Source organism: Capsicum annuum, chromosome 4, assembly GCF_002878395.1.
Source record: "Capsicum annuum cultivar UCD-10X-F1 chromosome 4, UCD10Xv1.1, whole genome shotgun sequence".
NCBI lineage: Eukaryota > Viridiplantae > Streptophyta > Magnoliopsida > Solanales > Solanaceae > Capsicum > Capsicum annuum.
In genome coordinates this window covers 155,477,378-155,490,316 of record NC_061114.1, presented here as the reverse complement: position 1 = coordinate 155,490,316, position 12,939 = coordinate 155,477,378, and the positions used below count along the sequence as shown (strand labels likewise).

The window sequence follows — 12,939 nt, the reverse complement described above, 5'->3', positions numbered from 1 at the left end:
TTTAACTAATTTTATAATACAACAGTCTGGGTAGATATAGAAGTAAATTTCTCCACCTCTAACACACCTGCAACCTTTTTTATAGAACTTTTTGAGTTAGAGTGCCACTCCAAATTTCCTTATGCAATCCAGTTCAACAAGGTGTATAGCTCATCATACATCAATTCCAATCCTTGATCACTTGCAGCTGAATCTAGAAATATTTTTATGTTATGGTCAAGTGTCTAAAAAAAGTGTGAGTTAATACCTCATTGGACTTCTGGTGATGTGGAAAGTCTCGAAGAAGATCTTTGAACCTCTCCCATGCATGATATAAGTTCTCATCTTGCTTCTGTTTGAAGCACACAATCTCACTACGTAGTCTCGTAGTCTTGCCAGATGGAAAGAATCGAATTAGGAATTTCTGGTCTAAGTCATCCCAACTTGTAATTGAACTTGTCGGCTCAGTGTTCAACCACTTTTTCGCTTCCCTCAATAGTGAAAAGTGGAATAGTGTCATCCTAACATAATCAATTGACACACCCATAAGGATGAATGTGTAACTGATCTCCAGAAAGGTTTGCAAATGGACTTGTGGATCTTTATGTGAAAGCCCCATAAACTATCCATTGCTAATCAAAAGCTGCACCATGTTCTATTTTAGCTCAACGTTACCTCCAACAGTCAGTTTGTACAAAGGGGAGGTCAAATTTATCGGAAATGGGATTACCACTTCTCTAACTATCCTATGGGTTGGTTGATCTTCAGCCATGAGAGCAGGATTGTCTTGTTCTTCTTGAAATTATGGGATACAGGGGAGAAGGATTGCTTCTCTCTTTCGTTGATGGATGCATTGCTCGGGTTCGGGGCTTGGATCAATCAATTCCCTATCCCTTGCCATCTTATTTGCCTGTAAACCTGTTCCTACAAATTCAATATCAAGACCAAGTGTAAATCACCAAAGAAATCTAAAAAGTAAAACTAAAAAAAAAATAGTTCCCAATTTACAAGTCCCCGACAACAGCACCGAAAACTTGTTGCGCCCAAGCACACACGCAAGTGCATGTGGTTTCACAAAGTAATATAATGGCCTCAAATAAAGTTGAATATCGATCCCTCTGAGACTTACATTAAGCAACTATCCAATTCTAGTTTAACAATTGAGATTAACTAGTACAATCATAACAAAAAGAGTTTTAAAAGTTATATTCAAACGTAAACTAAAGTAATGCGGACAAGTAAGGATTTTTGACAATCAGTGGATGAAAACCATAAGTTAAAGAACTATGAACAATCATACTATGAACTTTATTTGTTATATTACTGATCTTGGTTGTTGATTCGTAGGGTTTATCTCATGATCATGGTCTCCCGACTACTAATCGTCTACCTAACTTTGACATTACAACTACATCATTGATTGGTGATGTGATAATCTAATTAGATGCATAAAGATATCATCCTACATGTGAACCAAGCTAGGCTTCTAGGTATATACCTATCCTAGATACTAATTCAAATTCCTTATTTTATAAAAGAATAAGAACCTTACTCTATCTATCCCCACGTTCTATCTTCCTATTCCCCCTCCCGATATCACAAGACTGGCAATTTATGTATTCTAAGGTTAGATACTCCTTAAAATAGTTAAAACAAGAATAAAAAAACAACCAAATATGATAATCAATCCAAACAAGCTCAATTCAAAGAGAAAGTAAACATGTTTTTAGCCTTAATCCCGAAAAGGGGGCATTAAGCCACTAATAGACATAATTGTAACCAAGATTATTGAATAAAAGATTAAATCTATTAACAAACTAAAGTAAAGACGAATAAACCCTAATTAAAGTGTGTAGCATCCCCTCTTTATGCCACTAAATCATCAAAGATATCCAACAACTAGTACACGAGTCCTATTTGTAAGCAAAGACGTTTGGCCGTGTGTGAATGGGCGGTGTGACACGTTGGAAAGTCTCTTGGGGTTGGGGTCACGATAGAATAAAAACCTTAGGAACTCATTAAACATAATAGAATCCATCAAGATCAACTAGACAAACACCTAGCTCAAGCTAGTAGAACTAGTTTTCGCACTTGGACTCTAAGTGACCAATTGAAGTACCAACTTGTTTGAAAGACACCATAAACATTGTAATCACAGAATTAAACACTTAGATGCTTAATTATATCATTATAAACACATCAATAATAGAAGTTGACCTCAAAACAAGGCTAAATAAGATAGTATAACAATAGTAAGATGCATAAATCAACCTCAGATCAAAGCCTCAAAAAGCGCCATCTCAATACTTGAATGATAACAGTTGTTAGATGCGAACTCTGCCAAGGCTAAGGGTTGATCCCACTGGCCTCCAAAATCCATAACATGCTTGAAGCATATCCTTGAGAACCTGAATAGTTCGCTCGAACTGGCCATTGTTCTTCTACTGAAAGTTTGTATTCAGATCCCCCCTAAGTGCCCAACTCCTCCTAAAATGCCTTTAAAAACCTCAAAGTGAACACTGAACCACGATCTGAATGGATAGAAATGGGCACCCCATGCTAATCGACTATCTCTCGAATATAGATATAGGCTAATCTCTCAGCACTAAGACTTTATAAAATGATCCACAATAACCCAAATAGCATCGGAACCATGGGAAGTGTGAGGCAACCCACTACCAAAATCCATAATAATCCATTCCCATTTCCACTCGATAATGGGCAACCTCTTAGTCAAACCACTTAGTCGCTGATGCTCGACCTTAACCTACTAACAATATTTGTAACGAGCTACAAAGTCTTCCATATCTCTTTTCATACCACTCCATCAATAATTCTCTCTCAAATCTCTATACATCTTAGCTGTACTTGGGTGAATAAAATATTTAGAGTTGTGAGACTCTTGAAAAATCAACTGAATCAAGTCATCAATCTGCAGAACACAAATACGACCATCAAACCTTAAAATACCCTCAAAATTAATGGTTTGCCTTTTGGAATCACCACTCAACACCTGATCACGAAGAATGCAAATCTTGCTATTCTCATGTGACGATCACAAATCTACTCAAATAATGAAGACCTCACCTATACACTATAAAAATTCCTCCTAGGGTCTGAGATATCAAGGCAAACTATCAAGTTAGGTAAGGACTGAATGTCCCATCCTTATGACCTCTAAGAAACTGAAATATAAGCTAAGATATCCATACTCATTGCCATATGACTCAAGGCATCTGCTACCATATTTGCCTTACACGAATAATACAAAATGGAAATATCATAGTTCTTAAGCAACTCCATACATCAATGCCGTCAAGCATTAAATTGTCTCAGGGTCATAAGATGCTGAAGGCTATGATGATCGGTGAAAATCTCACAATGCACACCATAAAGATAATGTCTCCAAATATTAAGCACCAAAATTACTGTCAACTCTAAATTATGAGTGGGGTAGTTGCGCTCATGCACGTTAAGCTTTCTATAAGAATAAGTAATAACAAGATCCTTCTACATCATAACACAACCTAGAACAATACCAGAAACATCACAAAAGATGGTGAATCCCTTACCCTCAATTGGAAGAGCTAAAATAGGAGTTGAAGTAAGAAAATCCTTGAGCTTTCCAAAGTTTGACTCCCATTTCTCGGACCATCAAAAAGGAACTTCCTTATGATTTAATTTTGTCGTAGGGGCTGCAATAGTAGCAAAACACTTGATGAATCATCTATAATAATCGGCTAAGCAAATAAAGCTACGAACCTCAGTCAGAGATGTAAGTCTAGCCCAATCACGAATCACCTCAATCTTTGCCTGGTCTACCATAATGCCATTCTTAGATACCACATTTGCAAGGAATGTCACTAAGTCAAAGTCAAAACTCACACTTCAAGAACTTAGGAAAAAGCAAGTGATTTCTCAAAGTCTGAAGCATGATCCGCAAGTATTGCGCATGCTTCTCACTACTCCTCGATATATAAGGATGTCATCAATGAACGCAATCATGAAGGATTCTAAATAAGTCTCAAATACTTGGTTCATCAAGTCTATGAATGCGGCTGGGGCATTAGTCAACCCAAAAGACATTAATAAGATCTCATAATGAGCATAACATGTCCTAAAAGCTATCTTCGAGACATCCTCAGCCTGAATGCTCAATTGATGGTAACCAGATCTCAAATCAATCTTAGAAAACATGGCTGCACCCTGAAGCTGGTCAAGCAATTCATCAATGCGAGGCATAGGATAATGGTTCTTCACCGTCTCTTTATAAAGTTTCCTATAGTCAGTGCACATACATATAGAAATATCTTTCTTTTTCACAAACAAAATAGAAAAACCCTAAGGAGACACTAATTCTAATAAAACCCTTACCAAGAAAATCTTGAGGCTGAGAATTTAGCTTCTTAAGCTCGGCAGGAGCGATACTGTAAGTTGTCATAGAAATAAGTTTGGTGCTAGGATCAAGGCTAGTAGCAAACTCAATCTCACGGACAGGAGGAATACCAGGTAGGTCGGTAAGGAACACATTAGGAAACTTACAAACAATAGGAACAGTTTCAAGAAATAGACTCTCCACTCTAGTATCAAAGATATAAGAGAGGTAAGACTTACAACCCCTTAAACTAAGTCTACTAGCACACATATAAGAGATAATCTCCCTACCACATGACTGGGGGTATATCAGGCATCTCTAAGGTAACGGTTTTGCCAAAATAATCCATTCTCGCATGATAGTGGGATAACTAGTTAATGCCCATAATCACATCAAAATCAACCATATCTAGAATAATAAGATCAACATAAGTATCAACATCACTAACTGTTATAACACATAATCTGAATACTTGATCTACTACAAAAGAATCACCCACGGGAGTAGATATGTGCAATATCTTAGATAATAAATCACTAGTCAACTCTAACAGTGGTTCATAATAAGTAGAATATAAGAATAAGTGGATCCTGGATCAAATAAAGCAAGTGTTTACTAGAAGCACACAAAAATTATACCTATAATAATAGAATACAAAGTCTCAGCCTTGGGTCTAGCAGGTACTGCATACAAATGACCACTCCTACCACCTGCCTGGGCACCTGGCCAACCTCCTATCCTGCCTGCTTGAGAACCTCTTCGAGTACCCTAAAAACCATCCTGGTGACCACGAGAACCACCTTTAGCTAAGGGATGAACTGTTCTAATAGGGGGAATACTCTAATTCAAAGCAACAATTGCCCTACGCTAGGGTGATCCCATAAATAGTGATCAGGAAGACCACAAGTAAAATAGAAACATGAGTTGAACCAGAACAAACACATTCGACTGACCTAAATTAACTACCATGACTATAATAACCAGTAGATAAACCTCTCAAAGGCTAACTACTACCCTTACCATGGCGATCACTAGCACTAGGTTAACCTCTGTAGTAATCTAAAGAGCTGCTTGAACTGGCCAACTAGGCTAACTTTAAGTCAGATAGGATGGATATAGAGGATACCTACTCTAAGAACTACCATCTTTGGGTCGAGAACTATAATGGATCCCACTGAATCAGCCCTGAAACCTAGGTTTCTTATCATGACCCTTGTGACCCTCATGGTGCCTCTCCTCTATTACTCTAACAGATTTGAAACCTCGGCAAACTACCTACCCATAATAACTAAAAATTAAGTATACATATAAATAGGGATTCTCAACTCTCTCACAAAGCAATGAACCTTCTCATACTTAGTATCTAGAATAGAAGTTGCATGCCTAGCCAACTCATAAAAATGAGCCTCATATTCTATAACTGTCATGAAGCCTGACTTTAATCTAGAGAACTTATCCCATAAATGATCTCTAAGGCTGTGAGGCATAAAATTCTCTAAGCACATCTCGAAGAACTGAGACCAAGTCCAGGGAGAAGATCTAACTAGCCTAGAATCAATATAACCTCTCTACCAATGACGAGCAAATAAGTCTAACTAAAATATGTTGTAATCCACACAATGAGTCTCAACAAGGCCCAAACCATGAAGACTATCCTCACAAGCACTTAGAAACTAATATGCATCTTTGCTGGGTGCACCAAAAAAACTAGGCAAGCTAATCTCAAGAATCTACCTAGCATGTTCTGCTCCTCAAAAGACATATTAGGCTAAGCAACCACAAGCTGGAAAACTATCGATTAAGCAACTACTGGTGCAGGAGGAACCTCAACTTTAGGAGCCCCATCTACAAGTTGTGCCCTCGCCTTAGTACTACTCTGATGTGTAGACTGTGCACCATCAGATGACATACTACCAACTAAACCCAATAGCTAAAACCAATGCATTAATGAGAAATAAGAAATAACTAAAACCTGGTGGATCTTGGGCTGGTCCCTAGCCTAATGCTGGTTGGGGTAGAATATCCCGTGGCTCAGGAGAGGGAATAGGACCTAGAGAAGGCAGCCTATCCTTTCTGCTAGCTAAGGACACATCACAAGGCTATCCATGACCTCTAGGTCATCCACGAATAAGAGAATGATCCCTAGGATCAGTCTTGGTACCCTCATCTTATGTCGCGATGGCAATTATCATGACCATTTGTGAAAGAGTAATGTCAAAGAAATACTCTACAAACCAACTCAGACTCTTAGCGCGATATGAATGAATTATGTGATGAACTCCTAAGAATGTCCCATGGCCTCCCAAAGTTAGGAAAACAACATCATTGTTCTAATCCATAAGACTCTACTAGACACTTCCACTTATACCAACAATACCGATGAAACCTAGGCTTTAATACCAATTTTTCATGACCTAATTTATGAGTTATGATGGCAACTACTAAATCCTGCCTGTAGGTAAGCCAAACCATAACCCAGAGTTAACACAATGGGTTGATTTCATAGGTAATGCCCATCAAAGGACAAATTCAAGAAACATAATTTATAAGAAACCAAGTGTTCTAAATTGATTAAATAAATAATACAAGATACCAATCTCGCAACCTGGTAGAGCTAGTACAAGAACATCTAATAGTATTAATACAACTCAAAGTCTAAAAAGGTTAATACATCTGTCTCAAAATAAAAGACTGGAAGTAAAGATAGTGGGAAATGGCCAACTTAAACTCTAAAAGCTCACCCAATCTTTGAAAATAAATAACTACACAAAGTATAATCAATGACGATAACTAGCACTCAGATTTACACAAAAAGGTACAAAAGTATAGTATGAGACCCAAAATAATGGGTACTCAGTAGGCATCATTAGCCGACTCTGCTAAATCATGATATAAGTATGATAAAATGCAAGATAACAAAAACTAAGTCAAGGTACAGGAACGAACCTGAATCATCTCCAACATCACTGTACATAATAAGTAATTAAGTCAGAATAAAAATATAACATAAGACATTATCATATGCCAATAACGTCATGCAAACATACATGAGTAATTTGGAATAATAACATATCATAAAGTATCATCACAAGCAAATATAACTATAAATTTGACTCCCATATGCCAATTGGTGCAAAAAAGTAAAGAACTCATCACATCCTCCCATAATACCAAAGAGTACACACAAGATAAGAATAAATCAATCAACTAACTCAAAAATCAACTTTCATCATCATTTGATCATCATTTCAAAATTATCATCAATATATCACTTACCAACATTATGGTAACTCCCCAACATTAGGCAAAGTACTCTCATTCCATAATATTATCGTCACTTAACAATCTTAGGATCAATATACACTAATTATCATTTACTAGTTAACCATCTCTTATTAACTAATCCATTGACTACAAGTCATCATATAACCTCAAATCACCATTCAACAACTATCTACCTTATAGCTACTAACCAATATTCATTAGGAAAATCATGATTTCTAAGATATCATCATTTATTATCTAAGCCATATTTACCAATAAATCACGATTGGTGACTAGTCATTGTTAGACACTTAAACAATATCCACCACTAATCATCAATTATCACTAATCCTTTATTATCATAAATTGTTAATTATCACTAATAAAAACTCATCTGTAATCATTAGTTATACATTTTTATAAATATTTAATACTTACGGGCTATAACCGCTATTACTAATATCCCCAACATGCCTAAATTTCATATAAGTGAATATAAATACATAATTGCCATACATAGGGTTAGCCGAACTTAGACCATTAGATATACATATAGTCATATCAATAAAATCATCCTCCAACCTGTTCAGGTATCAATATTATCATAATGTCTTCGACCTTTTTGGGTATCAACATATCATCATAATATCCTCCATCCTTATCGGGTATCAATATATCATCATAATGTTCTCTAACCTTGGCAGGTATTAATATATCATTATAATATCCTCCATCCTTGTCAGGTATTAATTTATCATCATAGTATCCTCTGGCCTTGCTTGGTATCAATATATCATTACAATCATAATTAATGTTAAAATAAATAGCATAAGCTATCATATAATAAAGTATCATGATTTTACATAAAATGAATGTCATAACTTCCCATAATAATCACTAAGAATTAATTCAACATAACTCATGACAAATTACTAATATCATTATTTGGAATATTTTCTAGCATAATCTTTTAGCATAAGAATAATCATAAGCAATATCATAAACAATGACTCATTAATATCCTCTGCAATGGCCTATTGTAAGACCCCATAAAAATTGCATGTCAAATTCAGCTCGTAAAGCTCCATGAGATATTCCAACACTTATAAAAATTTTGCTAAATATTCAAGTTCAACACTTAATCTCATTTTATACCTCCTAACTTTGGGAATTTATTCGATGACCTTTTCGACCTCCATTTTTGGATTTTCAAATTGCGATGCAATGGGAAAAGACCTTAGTACGCATTGGACATAATCCGGGGCATTTTGGGCTCATTTCAGTGGCTAACTCACTGGTTTGAAATGCTCCCGCATTCCGGGCATATTTCAGGTTAAAATTTTAGTCAACTTCAAATGATCATCACTTTCTGTATATAATGAACTGTGAGAACTAATATATATAAATGAAAATCTCTTTGAGTACTCTTTCCAATGCAATTGGTTTTATCCAATTTGAATATCGGAGTAAAAATTTATGATCAATTTGCTTGAGCCTATCAGATAGTCAACAGAGGGACAACTGCGTCTTTCTTTCTTTCTTTAGGGGCATTTTGGTCACCTTCCACCCCTATATATACTCCATAACAAGGTATTAATGACATTTGAGACCATAATATACTCCTTTTGCTCAATTTCACTCCAAGATTATAAAGAACAAGTAAGGGTTCAATTGGGGGTTTCAAGATTCAAACCAAGATCACCGTAAATTTCCATGGATTCTTAATCTAAGGTATGCGTAGTGTTGATTTATGGATCCCTTTCATCCATAAAGCTCAAGAACCCTCTTTTAAATTAAGAACCATGAATTTATGTTGTTGAAGTTGGATGATGCCCAAGATGGGATCTTTGTATGTTTGTGTAAAACCATGGTGGTATATGATGTATAAATATGTGAAATTGGTTGTTGAATATTTGTAATCTTGATGAATCCACCTATGCTTAAGATGTGCATGTAAGGTGTTTGTGAAAATACCTAAGAGACTAGAAATCATGCTTTTATGACATAATAGGTCCTAAATGACTAGTCCATGCTCCATGCTCATGTTCAACATAATTTCCATGCTATTGTCTTGAATTGAAGATAATGTATGAGATGCTCATGATATGGTCGTGAATGTTGATGGGATGATCATGAAACTAGATTGATGAACTCATGGCATATTGATTATATGAAATCCCTCTCATGTATAGAATATGCAAGAACCATGTATAGTATGAAATCTTCAAGTTATGATGTTATGAAATGTGGAATTTAGTCCAATGATCAAGAATTGTCATGTTGTGTCAGTTTCCTTCCATTGAGTCCTGGGGGTACTTGTACCCAAAAAATATAGCTGTGTTCCTAGATCCATGTCATGCTTTCACGATATCCACAGTCAAGCCACGTTCCATAGAACTCAGTTAGTTATGTGACTCAAGAAAAATACAGTAACTCGGTATTCTCAGAAATCTCATGAACTCAGTCAGTCGTAAGTAGTATTCCATCAGTCAACAAAACTCAGTAACTCAGCTCAATATTCATATTCAGTGTCTATTCAGATGGGAGTAGGATTCAGCACCGAGTGAACCCAAGGATGGAAATCCACACTGCCAGATTGAGAGTGAGATTCCTAGAAGCAATCCTTGTATTCTAAAACTATGTAGCCAACATAGGTTGAGACATCAACACTACTAACTTTAGAGTTGATGATGTGGATACCCGTCATTCTTTTATAGGGACACTACCAGATTTGAGGGTCACTCATAGCTTGTCTTTATCCGTGGCACGGTATTAGGACCCTTCCAATCAAGGTATAGATTAGACCCCAATTTAGCTATTAAAGCATATTTGGGGCATGTTGGTTAGATGAATTCTTCCACACTTTAAGTTACAGAATCAGGACTGTCAGATACAGTCATTCAGGCTCAGTAATAGAACTCAGATAGTTCTTTAATTTTTAGGACTGTCCGATATAGTCAACTCAGATACAGTACGAAACTCAGATAGTTCCATCAGATTCAGGACTGTTAGATACAGTCATTCATGTTATCAGTTACATCAATTATCAAAACTCACTTATCAGTCATGCTAGATATTAGTACCTATGTTATCAGTATTCAGTTTCAGGACTGTCAGATACAGTCAATCAGACCAGTTTTTCATAATTAGAATTGTCATAAACGATTATTTACTTATCAGTAATATAATATCAGTGTCTCAGTATTCTATAATACAGTATCAGTTCCTCACTTATTAGTGACCCAAATATCAATATCAGTAAACTCAATCATTCAGTATCTCAGTATCAGTAAACTCGTGTGTCAATATTTAAACTCAGTAGTCAGTATCACTACGAGTTTAATTACAGTTATCTGTGCATGTATGTATTCTCATATTCATATTAGTCAGCATTGTTCATGCATATAAACCCTTTGCATATAGCCTACCTTACTCGTATACTCAAGTACATTTAGTCGTACTAACACATTTGTGCTATGATATTTTCTTTTAATGTTACACCATAGGTTCAGAGGCACGAGTTTTAGAGTAGCAGTAGCATTGCATATTTCAGCAGTCAGTATCAGTAGTGAGTCCTCTTCATTCAAGGATGATATGATTATTACTTTATTTATCATTTCAATTTAGTTTTTAGTTGATAGAGTTAGTTGGAGACATGTTCCTTCAACTCCTTATTCAGTACAGTTAGAGGCTTTCAGACTACAACATGTCAGACAGTTATTTTAGATTTGTGTTGGTATTGTTATACCATTTTCAGACATTATTTTATCAGATGTTTATTTAGATTTGAACCTTATGGCCTTACAGTATTATATTTTCGCATATTTTACAGTATGGTTATTCAGTGCTCAGGTACAAATATCAGTCATAGGTTAGCTTGTGGTTCTTCAGGATCATGGGCACCATGTAGCATTCTAATTACCAGAATTGGGATGTTACACATATCATTAGCATAAATTTAGCTTATCAATAGCTTGAGCAATAGTTGGTCCATGGCATAATCTATAGCTTATTCATAGCATAGTACATAAGATAATTTATGGCTTCGACAATATCATAGTCTAGGGCTCATGCAATAATATATTTGGTAGCCCAATCAAAAGCCATAACAATAGCATAATCAATAACTCACCATAAGTTTTAGGCATTACTTCTAATGTAATTCATCATGATTGATCTTGGGCATATTTGTATGTCTAAGAACAAATATTCACCCATAATAGGACTTGTTCTATTAGTTAAATGTGTTGATCTAGTTGTGTTTGATGTGTAATTTCATAATTTGAGCTAATAGAAATGATTAGTAATGCAGGATGAATTGTTGATGAGTTTTGTCTCAATTGAATGCATGATGAGAAACAAATGATAATTATTGCTGGAGAAGGATTTTATGGTGTGGAAATGACACTGACAATGAGCTTTGAGAGGAGAAATTATTTGAAGAATATATTTTTCCTTAGTCAAAATTCTAAGCAACAATTCCAGTGAGGGTCTGCAAAATAGGCGCAGCACAGACCTCTCCCTACATGCTATGAAGCGTGGTGCAGGGCTCTTCCTACGTGATACGATGAGTGGTGTGGAGAATTCCCCACTGGTCAAACCCATGCGACACGGAGTTTATCCATGCTAGGCCAATTTGGTTCAACTATAAAAGAAGCACTTAATTACAATTGGGACTACTTTTTGGCATGTACTGCAGAGGCAAAAACACCATTAATACTTTTTTTTGGGTTCTTTGAACTTCATTATTTGAAGATTACTTTTGGGTATGTTTGATTACTTGTTTTTGATATTGAATTCAAGCATGAGTGGCTAAACACCCTTGTTTTGGGGTTGAGGCCAAAGACATGATTGATCTTTGATATTCTTTATTATAGTTTCTTGTTGGATTATTGTAGGTGTTGTTCTTAATCTTTTATGCTTACTATTTTGATGAATGTCTACCATTATAATAAACTTATATTCCTATGAGAATTCGAGAGGAGAATTATAGGATAGAACGAAGAGATTGAGGAGCAAAGTTCTCATCATTTTATGAAATAAGGGATGTGAATTAGCATCTAGGATATAGATATACTTAGAAGCCTTGTTTGGTTCACTTTCAGGAAGATAGCTTTAGGTGTCATGTTGGATTATTGCATCCCTTGTCAATGATATAGTTGTGATGCCCAATTTAGGTAGAAGATTAGAGGTCGGGAGACCGTGATTATACTATAAACCCTGCAAATCAACAACCTGATAATCATCTAAATAATGATAGGAATAGAGATTTTTAAGATTGTTAAAAGGTGTGTTAACCCTGAATTCTCATCAATATTTCT

General features: G+C 35.7%; 1 long non-coding RNA gene and 1 other non-coding gene across 6 annotated transcripts in view; both read left to right on the top strand.

Moving 5' to 3' along the window:
- The window catches only part of LOC107867909, a 58,861-nt gene extending 46,351 nt beyond the window's left edge, over positions 1-12,510 (top strand). For all 5 annotated transcript variants that reach the window (XR_001673429.2, XR_001673431.2, XR_007055174.1 and 2 more), the window contains one exon: positions 11,931-12,510. This is a non-coding gene — a long non-coding RNA (uncharacterized LOC107867909). The remainder of the gene's footprint in view (positions 1-11,930) is intronic.
- LOC124898314 lies at positions 258-364 on the top strand. Its single transcript, XR_007055288.1, has one exon. It is a non-coding gene; the product is annotated as a small nucleolar RNA R71 (small nucleolar RNA).
- Positions 12,511-12,939: the final 429 nt, after the last annotated feature.